The sequence below is a fragment of the Pseudonaja textilis genome, chromosome 1, assembly GCF_049901715.1.
Source record: "Pseudonaja textilis isolate UNSWEBS1 chromosome 1, rPseTex1.2, whole genome shotgun sequence".
In the NCBI taxonomy this organism is placed as follows: domain Eukaryota; kingdom Metazoa; phylum Chordata; class Lepidosauria; order Squamata; family Elapidae; genus Pseudonaja; species Pseudonaja textilis.
Window position 1 is genome coordinate 258301347 of NC_141990.1, and position 23029 is coordinate 258324375.

The 23029-nt window shown below is 37.2% G+C and overlaps 1 long non-coding RNA gene across 1 annotated transcript; it reads left to right on the top strand.

Moving 5' to 3' along the window:
- The first annotated feature begins 1880 nt into the window (after positions 1 to 1880).
- Positions 1881 to 5335, top strand: LOC148128165 (uncharacterized). The gene is made up of 3 exons (XR_015741405.1): positions 1881 to 2109; positions 2853 to 3116; positions 5144 to 5335. It is a non-coding gene; the product is annotated as an uncharacterized LOC148128165 (long non-coding RNA).
- The last annotated feature ends 17694 nt before the right edge of the window (positions 5336 to 23029 follow it).

Here is a 23029-nt window from a genome sequence, read left to right on the forward strand (position 1 = left end):
AGTGTACCTTGCTTAGATGTTCTCTGTTGTCTAACCAGGTCTGTCCTGCTTTCCTCTTTGCCTTCCTCCTGCACAATCTTATCCAGTCGGGTTCTTCTTTGAGGTGGCCATTTCTGACCACCACTGCAACTGCCTGCGGGGAAGGGAGTTTAGACCAGCCAAGGAGGAGAGATGCGGCTCCCCTCCACTCGGCTAGCAATCTCCCCCCTCTTCACCACCTCTACGGGGTGGCTTCAGCCCCAAATCCAAAGGATTCTTCTCCAGCAGTGAGTACAGATTGAAACCATGCACAATCACGGATTTTGGTCTGTCGCTAAATGATCTGGTCTTCTTGCAGGCCAAGGTATTTTTAATTTTTTTTCTTCTATATCACAATTTAAAAGCATCAACATGTTTTTTTCAACCTTTTTTGCTCGTCCAGGCTTCACAGCTATATGTTACAACTGGAAAAACTATGGCCTTGATAACATGCATCTTTGTTGTCAGTATTCTTTAATATTTTGTCTAGAAATACAGCTACAAGTGCATGAATCTAAAATGCTATCTCGAAAAAACAAAAGCAAAAACTATTTGGAATTTTATGCTTGAATAGTCTTTGTATTCAGTGTTAGTTATTAAAATAATATCGTTGGCATGCTTAGATTAAGTAGTAGCAAAGCATGCAAAAGCACCACTGGGAACATTATCCTGTACTATTTCTTGCTGCTTGTATTTTGCTTCAGAAAATTAATGTTCACGTTGAGAAGCAAGGCTCTAAAAAGCTCATAACAAATTCAGGTCAGACTGAGCATTACAGACACATTCTGAGAGTGGAAAGCATTTCAAAGGCCTCAGAGCTCCTTCCTTGAATGTTTTCAAAAGTCCCTAAATACCCAGGGTGATCAGATCAATGTACTTATGTGATACAGATTTAGGATAGTGAATATGGGAAGAACCTGAACATTTTCCTTGACTTTGGCTTCTGCAAATAAGATGAGAAGTTGTTTATTGTTTTAGTTTTTAAGCTGGTTGATGAATAGTTTTGAGAAATTTCACCTTCTGATAAAGTTTCATTTATTGAAATTTAAAGGAAATCCTTGAAGTACGATCCTACTAGAGCCTGGGCATTAGGGTCATAATTCAAATTTTCATAAAATGAATCAGATTCATTTCTATGATTATTATTTTTTTACTAGGCTTGTTATACAACTCAATTGGCTGGTTAAATGAATAAAGACTGGTTTTGATGTTTCCTTCAGTTGTTAAATGGCCTTTGCCATTGTTAAGAAAACCAAGAGGCTAAGAGAATTTGCAGGGCTCTCCAGCTGGAGCCTCTGGAAGGAACTCTTATTGCCCGTCCATCAGTTGTTCTTATAAGGCTAGTAGCCCTCCAGTCTCAAACCACAGTGCCTCTGCCTGGACTAGAAGGGGCTGGGTGAATTTGTAGGGTTCCAGTGGAACCTCTGGAAGGAAACACTGCCACCTGTCTATTAGCTGTTCTATAAGCACTCTACAGTAGTACATATTACTCCTCAAAGCAAAAGCAAACAAACAGTAGAGAAGAGAATGCAAAGGATATTTCTGCAAGCAATCTCAAACTACATGCAAACAAACTACAATAGAATGCAAAGAAAATTTACAGTACTAAATCTGTAGACACTGGCTCATAGTTCTGAAAGGAATTCCAAGACAACCATAAACAAACAGAGTAATAAAAAAATATTGTTGTAAAGGCACAGTATTGTACTGAGTACAAAGTACTTAGAAACAAGAACAGTAGTTCATAAAGTACTTACAAACAAACACAGTACTATAATAATACTAATAAACAGTAAAGTACTTACAAATGTACCTACAGTACTCCAGTCTTCAAGGCAACAGCAACAAAACAAGCAGCAGGGTAGCAATAAGAGATTCACTCCTCTAGTCCTACACTGGGAAGCAATAAGCAGGAAAAAAATCAGAACACCTGCATAGGATTTGATCTTAACTGGTAATGTGACAAGAAAGAAGAAACATGCCAACCATATGGGCCTTGGAAATTGTCTCTCATAACTACAGGTGACAAAGGACATTTTCCTCTCCCTCATAGGCAAAAAAACTGCAGCAGAGGACACAGGTCTTTGCAAGGTAAGTGAGTCTGGCATGGCAGGATGGGAGGGGGAGGGAATTGTGGGGAGCGGGAGGGAAATAGGGGGAATGTTGCAGACCTCTTCAGTCATTCATAAGGGCGCTCCAACATTCATAATTGAGCAATGGGACTTGCTCAAAAACACTAGGGAGTGCTTATCTCGTAACTTTGAATGGGTGCTAAATGAACACTACTAACATGGGTTTTATCTGTACACTTTTAGAGGGCATTCATAATTTGAAACAGTTGTTAAATGGCCTTCATAACTCAAGAACTACCTGTAAATCTTTTTCTTTGTTTACAATTCCATGAAAAGATGGAGCAATGATCAAAAGTTATTGTCAATACATAAAGAAAAAAAAATCTAGACATATAATAATGGCAAGCCTAAGGAAGGACTGCCTGATTAATTGCATACGGATCTTTAGTTCTGGAAGAAGTCCTACCTTAATTACATTTTTCTTAGACTTCATCATCCCAGTTTGTTCCAAATTCTGGAGCATGAAATGAGCAAACTGAAAGTCTCCTTTCAGTTCCCTTCTCTTAACTAATGGGGGAGGGGACTTAATTGCAAGATGGGAATGGGGATCATGAACAGAAAAGGTAAATTTGTTGTTCATTTTAAAAAGAGAACTGTTCGATATATGACTATGGAAAAAGATAGCCTAGCTGACAACTAGGTATACTTGTGATGAAATCAGCATACCAGTAGTCATTGCTCTTTCCCATCTGTTCTCCCCAGAATCTCATCACCAACCCCAAAGGCTATGATGGAAAGATAATTTTGCAAACAATGTTCTGATTTGAAGACAGATCCATTTATCTCTGAAGACCATTCAGTCCCCTTTCTGCATCCCTTTCCTCTACATAAGGAAGGCTTAGAAGGAGAAGTGAAGGGGGAGAAGGATAAGCACCATTATCACAGTATCCTCCTTTTTTGGCAAGTGACAGACATGACAAAGGGCATTGATTAAAATTCCTGTCATGAAGCATTCAGATTTTATAGGTATGCCTTTTATGTATTATAAGAGGATTTTTTTTAATTATAGTTGTTCTACAAAGAATTTTAATTGCTGTTTAATTAAAGAAGGCACCAGTAAACTATTTTTAAAAGCAGGCATTCACAGTAGATAACTTTTGGCACTATTTGTTCAAAATAACTCTCACATAACAGTAAAAGAATGAATGGTTTGACAAATTAACATGGCCACGTCTCTTAAGAAAGAGAAGAATGTTTACATATTTCAGAGTAACATTTTCATTCTAAGTTAAAATAATTTCTACTTTTATGGTGACAAAGATCAGGGCCTTTTTATTGGCTGTTCAAAAAGGTGTGGAGTATCCTTTTCTGGTGCCCCCCCCCCCCCCCCGCACCAAACTGGTACAAAGCTTTTTTCTTTAGGATTATAGTTCCACAAGACATAGTAGCAAAGAAAGCATCTGATATGTTATTTGTTATCTCCACCTCCTATTAACAGATAGGCTTTTTAAGGATTTTTTGTGACTATTTTTAGTCTTGAGAAGGGTTGGTAACTATTATTAGTCTCTATCCCTCTTCCATTTTATTTTATTTTATTTTTAATGTAAAAGCTGCTTTGAACTCTTTGGAAAGCAGAACAGTAGACTGTAATTGAGACAAACAAACAATACTTTCCATCCTTAGCATGTGTTTGTTCATTACATATTCCACTTAGTCAATGGGAACTGTGTACTATGCAACAAAACAAGTTTTAGATTTGTGTGGAAGTGTGGAGATAAAAGTATTCTGAGTGGCTACAGAGAGAAGATTCAGTTATCACCCTGAATAAATCAAATTGTTTCAATTCTCTGACCATATTTCACACATAATATAGCAGTGGGGGGATTCAAATTGTTTTACCACCAGTTTGGCGGGCATGGCTTGGTGGGTGTGGCTTGGTGGGCATGGCTTGATGGGCGTGCTTTGCCTCACACCTGCGTGCAGCTTCCCCACACCAGCTGAGACCTGCAGCAACTTTATAGTGACTGTGTTTCTCATAAAATAAGGCTGGGTCTTTTTTTTTTTTTTTGAGCCCTGAAAAAATGGCTAGGCTGTCTTTTGGGGGTGACTTAATTCTCCCCCTTGCATCCTTGCCTAGAGCGCCCCATGGGCAGCCATGTCTCACCAACCAGCTCCTCCTAACGGGCGATCATGGTGGAGCGTGGAGATCTCCCTACTCCCACCAAGCACCTTTGCTGCAGACCCAAGACCTTTGGCGCCCGCCGCTGCTGCTTCCTCCGCCGCCATTGCTTTCCCTTCTGCCTGTGCCGCACTGCGTTTGGAGCTGCTGCTTCTGCTTTTGGAGCATTGCCACCATTTGGAGTGCTGCCACCACATTTGGAGGTCCCGCTTTCGCGTTTGGAGCTGCCGCCGCATTTGGAGCACCACTGCTGCATTTGGAGCAGCTGCTTCTGCATTTGGAGCTGCCACTGTATTTGGAGCATCACCGCCATTTGGAGCACCACTGCTGCCTCTCCAAACATGTTCCAAATGGCAGCAGTGCTCCAAACATGGCAGCAGCTCCAAAAGTGGAAACAGCAGCTCCAAACATGGCGGCAGCCCTCCAAAAGGCAGCGGCACTCCAAACATGCTCCAAATGCGGAAGCGGCAGCTCCAAATGCAGCCACAGCACAGGTAAAAGGGAAAGCAACAGAGGTGGGGAAGCAGCAGCGGGAGAGCGAAAGGTCTCGGGTCTGCAGCAAAGGTGCTTGGCGGGAGTAGGCTCTCTGCACTCCACCATGATCACCTGTTAGGAGCGGCTGGTGGCAAGGCATGGCTGCCTGTGGGGCGCTCCTAACAGCAAGTCCCCCCTGCCCTTCCTCCCATTTTGCATGGTTTAAAATAGGCCTAAATTTTGGGGGAGGGGCTTAATATCATTTTATGCCTAGAAAACATGGTGGGTCTTCCTATTGGGGGGGCGCGTATTGTTGGAGAAAATGGTAGTAAACAGTGCTGTGTGACACTGACCTGATCAAAACTGGCAACCTAGTTTACACCTTCTCTATCTTACTCAGGATAAAATAAGAAATATTGGTTCAATTTTAGTCAGAAGTTTGAAGTCAAAATTTCAATTTACAAAAGTCATGATGGAAGGCGGAGCTTAATATCCAGGGGCCCTAATGATGATGTTCATTGAAGATTGTGAGGTGGAATGTAAAAGCAGCATATTATAAAGAACATGAATAATAAATAAATAAATAAATAAATAAACAAACAAACAAACAAATAAATAAATAAGAGAGGTGTTGTGTATATTTTCTCTTACTTTCTCAAAAACTCAGAAATACTCTTGTAGTTACTTATATATCTTTCATTTGCAATTTGGACTACAGTTTGAAGGTAACCACAGTTTGGCAAGTTGAAGCTAAATGTCATTCAAATATCAAAAACATTAAATTCCACAAAGGTTACATTAATTGGCAAATGTTGAAAAGCCATGTGAAAATATTAAAAGGAGAGTATATGTAATTTATTTATTGGAAAAATGTTGCTTAGCAGTGCATAGCATAATATCTATTTATCCCGATCTCTTTTCCTATATCTATCTATCTTGTGGATTTATCTGAATGTAACTCAGAGGGCAAAGGTTGTTTTTGAGGTAAAGTTGTTAAAAATAGAATGAAATTATTAATTCCAGTTAATCACTTGAATATTAGTATGTTATAAATTTGCTAACTGTACAACTGCATAGTGATTTAAGAATTAATAGAAGTAAAATCTCCTTAGACTTGACCTTGGCTTTGGTGACTTCAGGAACATATGCGTATTGTTTCTTGGCATCAGTATGGGAGTGATTTGAACCACAGGCAATATATCTTCTAAAGTTTTTTTCTTTTTAAACATCCTCAGTCTGGTTTCCTGGGACTGTTTGTAGCATCCCATCCAAGTACTTTATTCAGTATATGGCACTATTACATTAGCTAGGAGACTAGCATGCTAATGCAGATCAGTGGTTTGGTTGCCTAAGATTGCTAGCTCTGTTTGGTTCATGCTCACACGCTTTCTAAGGTGCGCCACAGGGGGCCAAGCTAGCTTCACACCAGAAAAAAAGATGAGCACCTTTCCTGCATCATCATCATCCCTCCACCAACACCATCTTGCAAATTGGCATCACAATGGGAAGGTTCAGTGCCAGCAGGATTCTAGCTATCCACACAAACTGCCAGCTTGTCTTCCCACTGAAGTGGTACCTATTGCTCTACTTACATATAACATGCTTTTGAACTGCTAGATGGGTATCAGCTGAGGTGCATGATGGGAGGTCACCCTGTTACACAGTATTAGGACTTAGACTATAGAAGCAAAGACCATCTCCAGAGTCATTAAGACACTTAGCTACCTGGCTTCTATTCAAGTATCAACCAGATTTCACTCTGCATAGCTTTCTGGTCCAACTAGTTTAGTGACATGCTGCCATAGCACCCATCTGGGATATATGCCATGTAACCTATTAGAAATTAAGGAAATTTAAAAATTGTCTCATGTCTGCCAATTCTGTTACATAATTTTCCTCTCCAGCCTCTTTATATCAGTTTTCCATCTGTTTTTTAAAGAACATATTTTTTACAGAGTAACTTTTATTTTTATTTCAAAAAACAAATAAACATTTATTGTGTTTAGAACAGAGTTTAGGATGCAAATACTCAAAAACAAAAGGAGAATACAGCCCGTAATCTTATCAGCCTCCTCAGCCTAAAAATCAAAGATGTTCACCATATATTGACAGGCTGTATTAACTCTGGGAGCTACCAAAGTTTGTTTAAATGAAGCTAGGCAGGGAGCTCAGGTATTCTGAGTTATAATTTACAAGGTCTGGAAAAACCAAATAGATTTCTGCAGGTTATTTTGAAAATGTTCTGTATAGGAATGCCATACATTTTAAAATTAGTCTATTCCATCATATTTTCTATAGTAAATTGAAGCTGACTAGTCAGTCTCCTGGATGACCTGATTAGATCTCATCAGAGTGAATTTTTGGCCTATTTGGTATAAGACAGAATGAAGGAAGAAGTCAAACAGTGAATATGTATCCATTTACCAAATTTTTGGCATGGTTAGGGCTAAGCAAGAAGTAAGGAAAGGGTGAACTTTTCATAGTTGACCTTACATGAGTGATTCAAGCTGCTGATTTTAACCAATGCTCAGTCTGAACAAATTAAATAGTATATGAATCTTTTAGCAGAGAACTAAACTGTACATGAAATCAGAAACAGTGTCATTCAAAATGACATTCTTACATTGAGGTTTCTCCCTTCTCTATATAATATGTGTTACTCCATGTCGACCCATTACACTGAGCAAATATCTTCTAACCAGCAAGATCTCTAGAGCAAGGAAGGAAGTAAATGTACAATGTACGTAACAAAACACAGAGAACTGGACACAGGCTTCCCATAGGAAATTCTACACCTCATATCTTACTGTATCTTTTTTAACAGAGTTATACATACCTTAAGTTCAAGCAGTGAGGAACAGATTGTCTTGTTCTGCGGCAGGGATAAAAAAAATTCTGAACTCCAAGGATCTTTACTGAATAAAGTGAAGCAATCATTATGTTAAATATATGGAAGTATTCTGAACAAATATATATTCAAAGTTGCTTGTTTGATTAAATTAAATTATAGTATAGATCAGAGCTGTCAAGCTCCTGGTCTGTGGGCCAGATGCGTCACATGCTGGTCACACTCACATCCGGTTTAGTGAAGGGGAAAAAAGTCCCGATACATCATGTGATGCCGCCCTGATGATGTGAATTTGACACTCCTGATATAGATCATCTTTATTTAACCAATGCAGGATTCTGTATAAATGCTAGAAATCTACATTCAGTTTCTCATTGATCAATGAGATGTCCTTAAAAGATTTTTGTCTCATCTTAATTCTGTATCTCAGATCAGGTATGACAAACTAAAAGGCCAAATCATAGATTTGGGGAAATAGTGACATATCAATCAAATACATTCATTTGAAAGTATTAGTTTTGACTAAATTAGTTATTAGTGACATCTTCATTGTGTAATAGCAAGCAAGAATAGGAAATGTTCCCTCCTTTTTTAGTATGCAAATCTCTTTATCTTTTTTTTTTACTTTTTATGCCATCCTGAAGCAAGATTATCTCTGCTTTACAAAGCTTAATCCCGCTTATACCTATTAGCACATGGCACAGAGAGTTTTATTATTTTAGCCTAACATAAAATACACTTTTTAAGGTGGACCTTCTATTATGGTAACTGGAAATATATTATCTACTAACAATTCTGTACTTTAGAATTTCCACATCTCTACAAAACCTGCTGCAGAGTATTAAAAAGAGATTTTATTGTTCAGGAGATAAGAAGAAAAAACAGGAAGTATTACATTAAGAACTCCATGTGAAAACTCCTTTTGTATTGCCCAGTGACTACATGCTCTTCACTGTGCAGAAAGAGGATTCAGGAAATAGTTTAAAAGAAGGCAGAGAAGGCTTCCAAAATAAGAAATGAAGGAAGGAAGAGAGGCATCAGGAAAAGAATAAGTAAAATAACAAATAAAACAAGATTATTCCCCACTTCAAGGAGTTTTACTCAATGTCAAATCACGGATGGACATAAGTTTAGCCCTACTGACTGAGGTCCAGATCCACCTTATACTTAATTTTGTTTGTCACAATCTGACACTAACAAATTCCATAGGTTAATTGTGTGCTGTAAGAGGAAAGTGCAGCCATTTGTCTATTCTAAAACACCTTCTACTCAGTTTCATTGGATGTTTCTGATCCTAGTATTTTGAGACAGGATATGAAATTACTTCTTGTTCATGCATGACCCTATAGATATCATGTATCCCATCAATCCTTTTCCCACCCCTAAATGAAAGAATGTTAAAAATTTCTCTTTTTTTCTCCCATGAAAGATGTTTGAATCCTTACATTATTTTGATTTTGTACCTTTTTTTCATCTCTATTATATTATTTTCCAGTATCTATAATACACAGTATTCTAGTTATGGATACATCTTTTATGTGAAAATGCTGAGAATTTATAAATCTCTTAAATGATTGTGATAAAATACATTTTATTTTCAGTTTCCATTCATAATCAGATCGCTTATGAAATTTGACTCCTTTAAGTGTTGTCACATGCTGATTTTTTTTTTTTTCCTGGAGTTATCTATTACGATACCAAGATCTTTCCCCCTTTAAGTGACAGATAGCTCAGACTTCAACAATCTTTGAGTTATGGGATTAGTTGGGTAGTTTTGGGATTCCTTACCTCAATATTATATCACTGTACACTTATGTAAAATTAACCATATTTGTCATTTGGCTGACAAAAGTATAGAAATCCAGGTTTCCCATCCCTTGAAGTTACTGGTCCACAAAACTGCACTCAAAAATTGTTGAGCTCTATCCTCAAAATGCCTGTGATTGCTCCATTTCAATAACCATGAGTACATATATCATAGAAAAGCAAATAATTCATCTTTCAGTAACAGCTTTGAAAGCCCCCAGACAGTATACCTTTCAAAAAAGGAATAGATCTTATTTACCCTGTTATTTTTAAAGAATTGAAAAGGAGCAGGAAGAGAACATCTCATCACTATATTAATTCTGATGTGCTGACATTCCAAGCTTCATTCAAGTCCATATTTCTCAGGCAGTTATTATATGCCAAGCAGAATAATTTGTTTTCTTTTCCATTCTCATCTATTCTGCCTAAAATAATTGTTCCTGTGAATTGACTAACTCTTTTGTGTTTTTCCTTCCTTCCTTCCTTCCTTCCTTCCTTCCTTCCTTCCTTCCTTCCTTCCTTCCTTCCTTCCTTCCTTCCTTCCTTCCTTCCTTCTTTCCTTCCTTCCACATAGAATTTATTTTGCTAAACATAAATAGCAACCCTTTCAGCTTTTGCTAGATTATGGACAAATAGTACTCTTAAATATTTTGAAATTGTGGAACAGAGATAATACCACTTCTTCCACCTCTGGTTTCCCAGAAAAGTTTGAAGGACAAAGTTCAAATAAATACAGTTATGATTATTCAAACAGCCAAGATCTGCTCACAACCAGGTTTACCAATACGTTCTCCCTCCCTCCCCCTCTCTCTGTCTCTGTCTCTATCTCTCTCTGTATCTCTGTGTCTCTCTCTCTCTCCTATATCATCTTCTCCTTTACATCTTTTCAGTAACTTTTCGAGAGTAGGATTAAATTTATATTTTTCTTACTGGTTTTTGTTTTGATATTGTTTGCCAACCAAAGTCATAGGTTGAGATTGGTGGCTATAAAATTGATTAAAGAAAATTATTATTTCACAAAAGAAATCCTGTACAGACAGGCTCAGGTTTGTAGGTTCCATCTTCACTATAGAAATGAACAGGACATATTCCAAGTCCTTAAGAAGATACTCTCTGAAGATAGAGGAACAGTTAGTGCACTATTCTCAAAACTCTAACCTCTGGGAGGCTATTTTCTTATGTTGACAGCAATTTCAGTGCTTCCCCAGTCTGAAGTTGTTTTTAGTTTTAGTTCACCATGACTAACATCTCATGTTTCTTTATGTTTTTCTTTTCTTTTTGACTGTACTACTTCTTTATGCTGCAAATGTGTCTTTGACTGAGACTCTGTTCTACATATTTTAGTCTTTTTTGATGGCTTTCTGGTTGTACAACTCAATCATCATTTGAAAAGCTCTTTTCTATGATCTCATCACACATCTAAAATCTGTTACTGAGGTGATTGAAGGAGATTTGAGTGTAAGAGTCACACTGAACTGATGACATCTTTCTTTTATTTAATTGAACAAACTTCATCAAAAAACTTGATGCAAAAAAAACAACCCCTGCCCAAAGCTTTTTAAATTAGACTCCTTATTTCTCCTCTATTTAAAATGTAGCCACCGTGTCTATTCCACCACAGAGTTCTAAAATGTCAGGGTTAAGGTTTTATCAAAATGAGTAAAAATCTATTAAGAACTTCCCTGATTTTGTAGGGTAATTACTGGCATCTTAAATTAGAAAGAATTTCTTAGAAAGAAATTCTAAGCCAGCGCAACTCACTGCAGTAATGTAATATGGGAAAACCAAAGCTATGTGTGCTGCAACAGTTTGGACCAATGGTCTTTGAGGGCAGCCTCATTTACAGCACATTGTAGTAATTTGACCATAAAGTGACCAAGGCATGAGTGACCATGGGCAAGTCTTCTCAGCCCATGAATAGTTGCAACTGGCATACAAGATGGATCTATGCCCCTCTATACATGGCTGGGATCTGTTCCTTGAAAATAAGCCCTAAGTCCAAGAGGTTTCTCAGATTGTGTATCAGCTGCATCCAGAGGAGTGCTACCTCATCTGAAGTCAAAGATGGCTTCTTTGACTTCTGGAACCGGGTGCGGGGACACAAACCCCCAAAGCTACTCTGCCTTGCTATGACTGAGTTAGAACCAGTTCTTCCACATTCAGACTCTTACAACTTCCAGGCACTTGAATGGCACTATTTACTACTCCGGGATGGATGGGTGGGGTAAGAGATGACCAGGCTGAGCCTGAAGAAGGGGTCAAATGCATCATGAGTCCCTGCATGCCCACAAGAAATTTAAACCCAGCTTACTTTGAACACCTTTCTTATCTCCTGCTAATTTCCCTTGACCATTAGTAGTTTAGATTCTTGTAGAGAGCTGAAGCTTGCAATAAATCATTATGCTTATTTGAATTGCCTGAGTCTCCTGATTTTTCTGGCACTGGATGGATGGACGGATGGACAAACGGATGAACAGACAGACAGACAGACTACTAATTAATACTGTACTCTGAAGCCCATACTGCAGGGACTGAGTTCTGTACCTCGTTTTTCCCCCAAACACTGACTGGACATAGAGGATGGGGAGAACCACTGCAGAACACTGCCCCCACTCCTAATTCTCAAACCTAGTCCAAAATGATATAATGGTTGATTAGATTGAAAGCCAGAGGGCCAGAACAATTGTACTATCCCCCACCCCAAGCTCTCAGAGGTTATCTACAAGTGTGAAACATACTGTCTCAGTACTAAAACAGATCCTACAACTTGACTGAAATGAGTCCAGATAATTTATCCAGGTCTTTCTGAAGCTGAGATCCAATCACTCTCTGAAAACGATTTGACAAAAAGTTATGTCCAGTGCATATGTAAAAGGGCATTAATTATTGCTTGGAGTCAAACACATGCCAATTCCCAGGAGGTCTTAATCAAATGGCCCATCACACAGTTACGTTCAACCTGTAGCCATAGGGACCCTGTCCAGTTCTTTTGGATTCACCAGTTCAAAGTCTTGCAGATAACTAAGTTCAGATATTCCTCAGTCACTTGTAAAAGATCTGCCTAGCTGGAGTTGAACTCCAAATGGACATGACTTTGTCCCCATGAATATTCCTCACAGTAGAATAGGGCCACCAGTCATTCAGACATTATAAAGGCTTGCTATGCCATTCTTTTGCCACAAGGAAAGTCCTAATAAAGACCTGCCCCATGTTGGCCTCGCTCTTCATCTTTTTCTAGTAATTCTTTAGATGTCATTTTTGTAAGTAGCTACTATCTAAGCTTGTCAAAAATCCATGTTCTAGGGAAAGAAGACTGTCCTCAATGTAAACTAGTTTGACGTTTCTGCTATTTTAATATTCTTGTCTGTTGCAGGAACATTTGGTTTTTAACAGAACTTGATATAAATATTGTATTAAATATCTGCACTACATTTCCCCATCTCATTCCAAATTTTTAATAAAAATATGTTCGTGTCCTAAAATGGGCTTTTTCCAGATGATGTGAAGTTTAAGGGGTTATACATTTCAGAAAAAAAAATTACTTACAGTATCTTTTAATGTAAATAACCCATTGTTTTATCCTTCCTATGTGGCTGAATAGAACTCTTATGGCTAAAAATGAGGTAGCACAAGTTTTGTAAGGAAGACTGCTGTTGCCAAGGGAATTGTGATGCAGCTTTTTCTTTTCCTGGAGGTGTATAATTGCAGGTACTTAGAACAGACATAGATCCTTAGATCAGCAATCTTTCCTTTCCTTTCCTTTCCTTTCCTTTCCTTTCCTTTCCTTCCCCTTCCCTTCCTTCCTTCTTTTTTAAAATTTTCTTTCAGTTCAAAAGGAGATGAAAGAAATGTGATTAAACTAGGTGTCCATTTGTAAACATTTTCAATCCACACCCATCATACTGGGAAGATAATGGTCTACCTATACAGGACCTTTTCCCTTTTCTCAAGGAGCCTGATGAATTAAATCACTCAGGGAAATCTTATATGAATTGAACTATATAGCAAAAGCTAGTAACCACTAGCGCCTGCAGCCTTTTTGGAATCTTGAGATCATTTCATGGGTACTTTTTTAAAAAATGGCTGATCCAGCAGATATAGTTAAGAAATAAATTCAAAAGAATATTATGAAAGACTGGGATTTTGCTTTCCAATTTTCCAGGTCCCATTTAGTCATGTTTGTTTCTTGATTTGTTTTTAAGAAAAAATTAGTTAATATAAATAGTGGGTTAGACAACTGAGTAAATGTTAAAGATGTGGTCCATGAGCATATTAGTGCACAGGGCTATTTTGTTATCTGTGATAATAATTTTTAATATGCCTGCAAAACATCCATAATACTGATATCATTTCTAGTGTTTTCACATCGATATTTTCTTCATTTAACCATGGCCATAATCACACTTGCGAAACTCACTGTTTGAAGTTGCCTAAAGGTACTGAATAAAATTAAATGTTGTGCCATGTACTTCCAACATCAGGTAAATAGTTTAAGAGAGGGTAGATTAAATCACAGAAACTATGTGTAGGAAAGAAGCTATGCCATTCCACAATTCAGCTTAATTTAGCTTTTAATTTTAGATTAACACAATGTTTGAAGATACAACCAAGGCTAATTAATTTCTGTAGGTTTCTCATAGCCATTAATTTTCGACTGGAAGTAAAACCAAAATGCTGCTGTCTGGAGGAGCAATATCCTCACTCCATTTTCCCTGTCCCCAGTGTTCACCTAATGACATGTTTATGTTATGTCCATTGTCATATAAATTGCCAAAGAAGGGAAGAGGGAGGGGGTGAAAATAGCCATGTCTTTTCCAGGATTTGAACATTCCAAAAACACCTCTCCCAGGTTGAATCTGAATCATTTCATAACCATCCATGAATAACAACCTACTCAAAATTAATGTAAATGCTCCAGTTCTACCATTAGAATTAACGGCATTATTCTCAGTGTAACTACATTATTTTCATAACAACAGTAATAAAAAATGGGGAGGGTCTTCAAGAGCTCTTGCACAACTCCCTTGAACCTATATTAGCTATCCAAAATTATCCTATATTAGTTATCCAAAATTAACCTTCCCCTGAAAAAACAACCCTGAAAAAATGATGAAACACAGGCATGTGGGTATGTTAGAAATAAACAGAAATCCAAAAAGATGGTAAAGCTATTGTGAAGAAAATATGGTGAAAGAACAATGGGTTATGGTCAAGAAGTAGAATTCTCATCTTTATTTTGACACCATATTCCTCAGAAGGGAAATGAAGTTCTAGTTGACCATGGCTGGCCACTGGGGAAAAGAAGGAATTGAGAGAAAAGGCAAGAGAAAACTTAGCTAATTTAAATGCATTCAAGTCCAGATGGCATGCATCTCAGGGTGCTGAAGGAATCTGGAAGGCTACAACTTACTTGGAAGGAAAAGATTTAGCAGAAAGGGTGGGAATGCTGCACTGTATATATAAAGAAACCATGTGCTGCACAGAAATTCAGAAAACAGAGTATGGACATCCTGTTGAGAGTGTTTGGGTAAGAATAAAAGAGAAGAAACAAATATGGCATAATTAAGGGAATTTATTACAGACCCACCTGGACAAGCAGAAGATATGGAGGAGGGCTTTTTATATCTAGCAACCAAATGTTCAAGGAGGTATTGACAAATGCTGAAAATCTTATTTTGCCAGGAGTCAAAAGTCCAACCATTTTTTGTCTTCTCTTATTGACAACTTCATCAGTCAGATAGTGGAAGAAAAAACAGGGTTGAAATAAGCAGTCTGATTCAATTCAGTTGGCCATTTTGGCTGGTGGAGCAACCTCTGTGCCTGCACAGTGCAAACACTACTCCTTTATAAGTATCGTAATTCAAGCTGTACAACCTGTATAACCCAATGCTTTGAAGAAAATGATGTTTTATTCCAAGGTCTATTTTGCAAGGGTTTCACTTATTATTATTTTATTGAACTGAAGTGCACCTTCAAAGCTCACCAAAGCCCTAAATAATGTGAACCCATATGGTAAAAATGTAACAAATTTTACTTGGTTCAAAAGTAAAAAAAAATTCTATAGATTACAAGCATTATGAAGTTTTTTACACAACAGTCCTCCCACACAAAGACCAATGTTTAGGCTTTTTGCTAAATGACAATATAGTATATTTTGCAGTGTATTTCTATACTGCTACATTCAGCTTTGTGCAATCCATATGTGAACAATTATAAATAAAACTAGTTTAAAAAAAAATCCTTTTCTGGAGATTAACCTCCCTAGGTCCATATATCTAAAAATTGGAAAATCCTATTTTGCTGAATGCTTTATTAAAAGATCCCATAAACCCATTCACCTATAGAAACATCAGCCAGCAAGCTCTCAAGGACAAAAAGTTTCAATGTAGTTCACCCAACTGATACGTGTCATGCAACCACCACCACTGGATAATAGCAATTTATAGTGCAAATACCAATTCCCTGCCTCCAAATGGCTATTGGTTACTACCAGGAACTGTGTGAAAATTGAAAAAGCAGCACTCACATGGTCATCTATCATCAATACAAATTGAGCAACAATTTATGAGTATTGTTATTCCATTGAATGCGACCTACAAAGAATACCTAAAGAATCTATCTATAATTCTATTATGGATATTGTCTATGGAATAACAGGAGATATAATCTAAGATTTGGGGATCTCAACTTGTGAATCATTGTGGGGTTTGGAAACAAGAGGACAAATTGCTAAAATGAAGTAGTCAATGTCACTAAAGATTTCAGTTCAAAAAAAACTTCAAGTTCATTTATCATCCTTTCTACTCCCTCTGAGTCTATCCACATTATGATCTAAATAAAAACATTTCAAATTTCTCTGAAGCATTTTGAAAGTTAGTTTTTCCATGGTGATCACATCGTCCTTGAAGTTTGTCTAGAGCAGGGATGGGGAACCATGGCTCTTTTATGATTTTTGGACTTCAACTCCCAGAATTCCTCTCAGGAATTCTGGGAATTGAAGTCCACAAGTCATAAAGGGGCCATAGTTTCCAACCTCTAATTTAGAAGTACCAAAACCTTAAACATCCCCCTATGTTTTCTCAGCTTGTCTTATCTACAGGTTAATTTCAAGTATTCTTCAATGTCTGAAATGTAGTATTTAGCACTGGCCATGCTAGTGGGAAATGCTAGAAATTCTAAATTCTGGAAAGTCAGTAGAACTGTACTCCTGTTGTAATTCTACATATCACACAGGAGGAAGGAGACCAAGCCGTACACAACATAGTTGAAATGTATCAGTTTCCTATCATCTCCTAAGAGAAACAACAGCAATAAATGGTTGGGAATTATTGTTCAGTCACTGAATAGTCATGCAGTTATAAATTGAACAATTTCAGAGGTCACATATTTCCTCAGTCTTGAAGTAACAAATAGTTTCAAAGGCTAAGCAATGGATTAATGCCATCACAAAGTCTTTCTAATTTCTTGGAGCATTAGGAACCAGTCAAAAAAATTAAAGCAAAGAAATCCACTCCTTTATTTTATTTTATTTTATTTTCATTTATCGATGTATATATAAGTAGAACATGATATAACTAAATTATTTTATACAATAAAATAAATCATATATCAACCAGACAAAAGTAATCTTAGAGTGTTAAACGTAATTATGTCTTATTTCAAAATATTTACATTGTACGGACATTTCAGTAGAATATACTGAAATTATCTGTAGTAAATAAAATGAAGGAAACATGAAATACAGCAAATGTGCGCATATATATGTATAGTAATATTAAAGAATCCAAAAAATCTTTGAAACTGAGATTTTTTTCTTTTTCTAATGTATTTTTAAATTTCAATTTAGGAATTAACCCTATGCACATTTATTTGAGAAAAAAAAATCATCAAACTATGGCCATAAATACAATATTAAAGCATATCAGAAAATCAAAATATGCAAGCATAATGAGGCTATATAAATTGGTTAAATAAAGAAACAAAAAATGACAAAAGGAAACTTTGTTACTTAACTTTTATGAAGAACAGTTTTGACTTTCTTGTCTGTCTCCTTCTTGTTTTCAGTTTTCTTTGTTCTAAAATTTCACAGGGTGGCCTTTCTTGTTAATTTACTGTGATACTTTAAGAAGCAGGAAAAGCTGTTATAAATCCCACAGACAAAAGAGGAGCTGTAGGAGGCTGGAAGACAGATGATGGTTATATCACTGAATAGTGTGCGGTATGGCAACCTATTTATATTATTTAGACAGTAGAGAAAAGCCCAAGGCAATGAGGTCAGATCAATTTGATTCAGTCTATATAAGGTCAGCTCTGATGTTGTGATCTGCATTTTAATTCATCCTAAGGTCTGAAGACCTAATTTTTAACTTTCACCATATTCAATTGTATTGCAGGCACAAAGGGAAATGGATAATATACAGGAATATACCAATGAACGTTTTTTTTAAAAAGGAAATGACCATCAGCTGTATGGAAGTATCTTCATAAGCGCATTTGTGCTCTATTGAGACTACACCTGTTCAGCAACCAAACAGATACCTTAGTATGTACACATTCAACAGGCTGGAATCTCAGAGCTCAGGTTGATGCAAGGGTGATAGTGATGCATTTATAAGGATTTTAAACATGATTACATTCAACATAGAACTAAAATGGCTGACAGAATTATGTATGGAGTTTGAGATTCTTGAGAGTTATTGGTGGGGATAGATAGAGTGTTTTGAGGATACCTGGGAATGCCTTACAGAGTACAGAGGCTGCAAGGGTAGCTTTTACACTACTGTGTAAAGAGAGCTACGGTGGTACAGTGGTTAGAATGCAGTACTGCAGGCTACTTCTGCTGACTGCCAACTGCCTGCAGTTTGACAGTTTGAATCTCACCAGGCTCAAGGATAACTCAGCCTTCCATCCTTCCAAGGACAGTAAAATGAGGACCTAGATTGTTGGAGGCAATATGCTGACTCTGTAAACTGCTTAGAGAGGGCTGCAAAGCACAGTGAAGCAGTATATAAGTCTAAATACTATTGCTCTTTTATTGATCTTTGCAAAGTCTTCGCAATCTCAGACACCACTGGATCCCTGGATGTTATTAATAGAGACATTAGAGGGAAAGGGCAGCTTGCAGAGATAGGCAGGGCCAAAGAGAGCAGAAAAGAATTGGTGGTAGTATTAGAATCAGTGCAGTGGCCAAAGATCAAGATCAGGACCAATATCAGTTCTTGGAGGTAAAGTACAAAAGGAGATGCCTAGGATATTATTGGAAACAGACTTGGAAGAACCAAACAAATACAAATAAGTCCATATTGGGGATTATTCATTACATTGCAGTCAAACGACAATATTTCTCTGTTCTTATAATGTCTGCTGATAGTTGCAGCAGCCCTGGTTAAGGTAACCTAAGTCCTGGTGGGAAGCATACTATTTATTTATTTAATGTATAGGCCACTAATTCCAATCTGGGTGGTTTATAAGTAAAAATTTATTAAAATAAATTTATTAAAATAAAATATTAAAATAAAAATTCAAAAGAGTAAAAGAGTAAAGTGCAAAAACTAATTAAAAAAAACCCCAAGAACACAAAGACACATAAACACAAACCAAAGAAAACAAAAAAGAAATCCAGATCAAAAAGATTTCCCCAATCACCCTGTCTGGGAGAACAACTAGGTCTTCAATAGTTTCTTGATTGGCCTAAGGATCAGAAGCATACAAATCTTTGGCTGGAGAGCAGGGATAAAAATAAGATACACATACCTAATGTGCTCTGAAAGGTGCCATCTTTTTAAATGATGCAACTTGATACATACCCACATTGCTGAACCAACTAGAAATAAGTAGAGATAAGTGGTACCTAAGATAAGCCAAGCCCTATGCTATGAAAGCCTTTAATAACTAGCAACTTGCATTGAACTCAGGTGCACAATTGACAGCAGTAGCTCACAAAGCAGTGGGGTCACACACACATATAATGCAGAGCCATGTGGCCTAATTCTAGAATAGTGTTTGTGCCCAAGTATTTGCCTGGCTAGTGCTGTGGAGATTTTTTGGTTTGTGAGTGCAGGTTTCCAAATAATTGACAGTCTGGTGGAATCATCTCTTCTATTCATGCTTTCAGGTCTTTTTTCAATCTCTATGGCTTCTCTGATAATTCTGTGGCTGGGGCCACAAAAGCAAAATCACCGGCTTCATCCACAAAAACACACTGAGACATAATAGAGACCCAGAAGATGAACAGACCTATGGAACAGCTGTCCTGCCCTACATAAGAGGTACTACAGACAAAATCAGTAAGATACCATACAGGCATCACATCAAGACTGCCTTCAAAACAGACAGAAAAATAGCTGGATATATATATATATGTATGGTATTCAGCTTTGTTCGGGTATTTTCCCACGTCATTATAGTTGTGCTTTTAAAGTTGTAGCAATGTTTCAGCAGAATCTCATCTGCCGTCATCAGGCTTCTGTATTGTGTTCATCTGTGAGTCAGACTTTCACAGCCGTTTCAGTCTGACTCACAGACGAACACAATACAGAAGCCTGATGATGGCAGATGAGATTCTGCTGAAAAGTTGCTACAACTTTAAAAGCACAACTATAATGACATGGGAAAATACCCGAACAAAGCTGAATACCATACATGTAAATACCCGCGAAAACTTAAGAATATAATTGACAGTCTGGTGGAATCATCCCTTCTATTCATGCTTTCAGGTCTTTTTTCAATCTCTATGGGTTCTCGGATAATTCTGTGGCTAGGGTTTTCTATAGTGGCTAGGGTTTTGGTGCCATTGAAGTTGATGCTATGACCTGTGCCTTTCATGTGTTGGACTAGTGAGGAAGTGTGTTCCAGCTTTTTGACTGCATTTTTGTGTTCATCCAGTCGGGTACTTATTCTTCTATTGGTTTGTCCAATGTATGTCGCCAGGCATGATGCACAGGGGACTTCATATATGCTTTGGTTTTCCAGGTCAATTTTATCTTTGGGGTTTCTAAGGATGGCAGCTATTTTTCTGTCTGTTTTGAAGGAAGTCTTGATGTGATGCCTGGTGTAGTATCTTACTGATTTTGTCTGTAGTACCTCTTATGTAGGGCAGGACAGCTGTTCCATAGGTCTGTTCATCTTCTAGGTCTCCATTATGTCTCAGTGTGTTTTTGTGGATGAAGCCGGTGATTTTCCTTTTGTGGCCCCAGCCACAGAATTATCAGAGAAGCCATAGAGATTGAAAAAAGACCTGAAAGCATGAATAGAAGAGATGATTCCACCAGACTTTCAATTATTTGGAAGCCTGCACTCACAAACAAAAAAAATCTCCACACCACTAGCCATTGGTCTTGGAGTTTGCTGTGTTCTGCTTGATTGGTGTTTCTAATATCTTCTGTCTTTTTTTTTGGCTCTTTTTGTATCTTGATTGGCTGGCAACATTGTGTTACTTTATTGGAGGCCTTTAGTGCAGCTTGGCTCCGGGTAAATGGACGGCTATCATTAGTTAGGAAGCTAGGTTTCATCTGGGTGCCTGGCTGGGGTGTGTTTGAGCTGGAGGTATCAGGGGGGATCTGCCTATGCCCAGGTGTTTGCCTGGCTTGTGGTGTGGAGATTTTTTTGTTTGTGAGTGCACAAACACAGCAAACTCCAAGACCAATAAACACAGACCAAGACTCCCAACCAATCAGGGTGAAGAAAAAAACATTCCGGCACAGCAATAGGCTGCCCCAAATTTAAATCTGAAACCACTATAAAAGCCTGACTCACAGATGAACACTATACAGAAGCCTGATGATGGCAGATGAGATTCTGCCGAAACGTTGCTACAACTTTAAAAGCACAACTACAATGACGTGGGAAAATACCCGAACAAAGCTGAATGTCATACATATACACATATATACATACATATATACATATATTCGTACATATACATATACATATACATATGTGTGTGTGTGTGTGTGTTTTCTTAAGTTTTTGCAGATACTTACAACTATAATGACATGGGAAAATACCCGAACAAAGCTGAATACCATACATGTAAGTACCCGCGAAAACTTAAGAAAACAAATATATGTATATATGTATATATTTTCTTAAGTTTTCGTGGGTATTTATATGTATGGTATTCATTCAGCTTTTTTCGGATATTTTCCCACGTCATTATAGTTGTGCTTTTAAAGTTGTAGCAATGTTTTGGCAGAATCTCATCTGCCATCATCAGGCTTCTGTTATATGTATATATGTATATATAACTAAAACTCTTGTTGTTGTGATCTTTAACTGGGGAAAACAATGTATCATAAACCATCAGGTACCTCAAGTGAATTAACTTAAAATGTGTCCAAGCTCTGGGACCCATGACTCACAATGGAAAGAAATTTGGGGAAGTTGTAGCTGTTTCAGTGCCATTGGCTGCTGTTGAACTGCTACTGCAGTCGTGTGGTTTTTATGTTCAATGTTCTGTGACAGTTTCTCAGCCAGTCTTGCAATCCCTTGCTCCCTCCTCAACCCAGCAACAGCCACTTAACTTCTCTGTGCTGGGGAGGAAAGGGAAGGGAAAGGGAAGGGAAGGAAAGGGAAAGGGAGAAAGAGATTTCCAATGCTTCTTCCTAAAGACAATTCAATGGGGAAGCTGGAAGGATTTTTAGAATTCACTCCTGCTCCCATTTCTTTTTTGACAACAGATGATGATTCTGTTTCTTTGTTTAGGTAAGGAAATAACTCTAAAGTGATTACCCAGTAGAACATGGGCTGTTTAATAAATACATTTAAACAGTCAATTAAAAAAAAAAAACTATAAGAAGGCATACAAAACAAGAAAGCATGATTTTTTTAAAAAAATTCAAAAAACTTTATTAAATACAAAAATTTAAAATATACTAATACAAAAGTAAGAAATAGAAATTGTACAAACAAACATCATAACAAATTCTATAGTGCAGCCAATCTTATTTTCCTCTAGTACAATTTGAAAGTGATTTAAATATTCCATCTAAATTATTAAGTGGCGGTTACTTTCTATCTATTGTAAAATACCTAAATTCATAATATATATTACATGTTAATCTATTCTTACTTCTGGATTACAGCTGTATAATTTTATAATTAAATCATTTACTTAGCTTAATCAAAGCATACTTTATGATTCCTTGGCCTTTAACCTATATATAATAGTATATTTCTTAAAGTCCTTATTTCTTTTTATTTTATACATTGTTTTCCTTTATGATCTATCCACTCGTACCATTTATCCCAAATCTGGTAGTATTCCATATCATCTTTCTCTTTTAATTTCAATGTAAGCCTTTCCATTTCAGCACATTCATATATTTTCTGAATAACAAAGTATATAGGTGGTATATTAGGATTTTTCCAATAGTATAAGGAAATAACATAGGTTACCTAACGTAGTTTGGGTAAAATAATATATATAAACTATGATTGTAAGTTTAAGTGTGTGTCACTTTAAAACTGCAAAGCATGTAATTTTGGGAACCACCATAAGAGGGAGCAAGAGAACCTGATTGATTGCTGACAATTACTGGATTGCATGGGATTGATGGTTTGTTAACTGCGTGTTTCCCTACTGCTGAGTTGCTGAAGGAAGAGAGGAGTTTTTGAGTTCTTCATATCTCTACT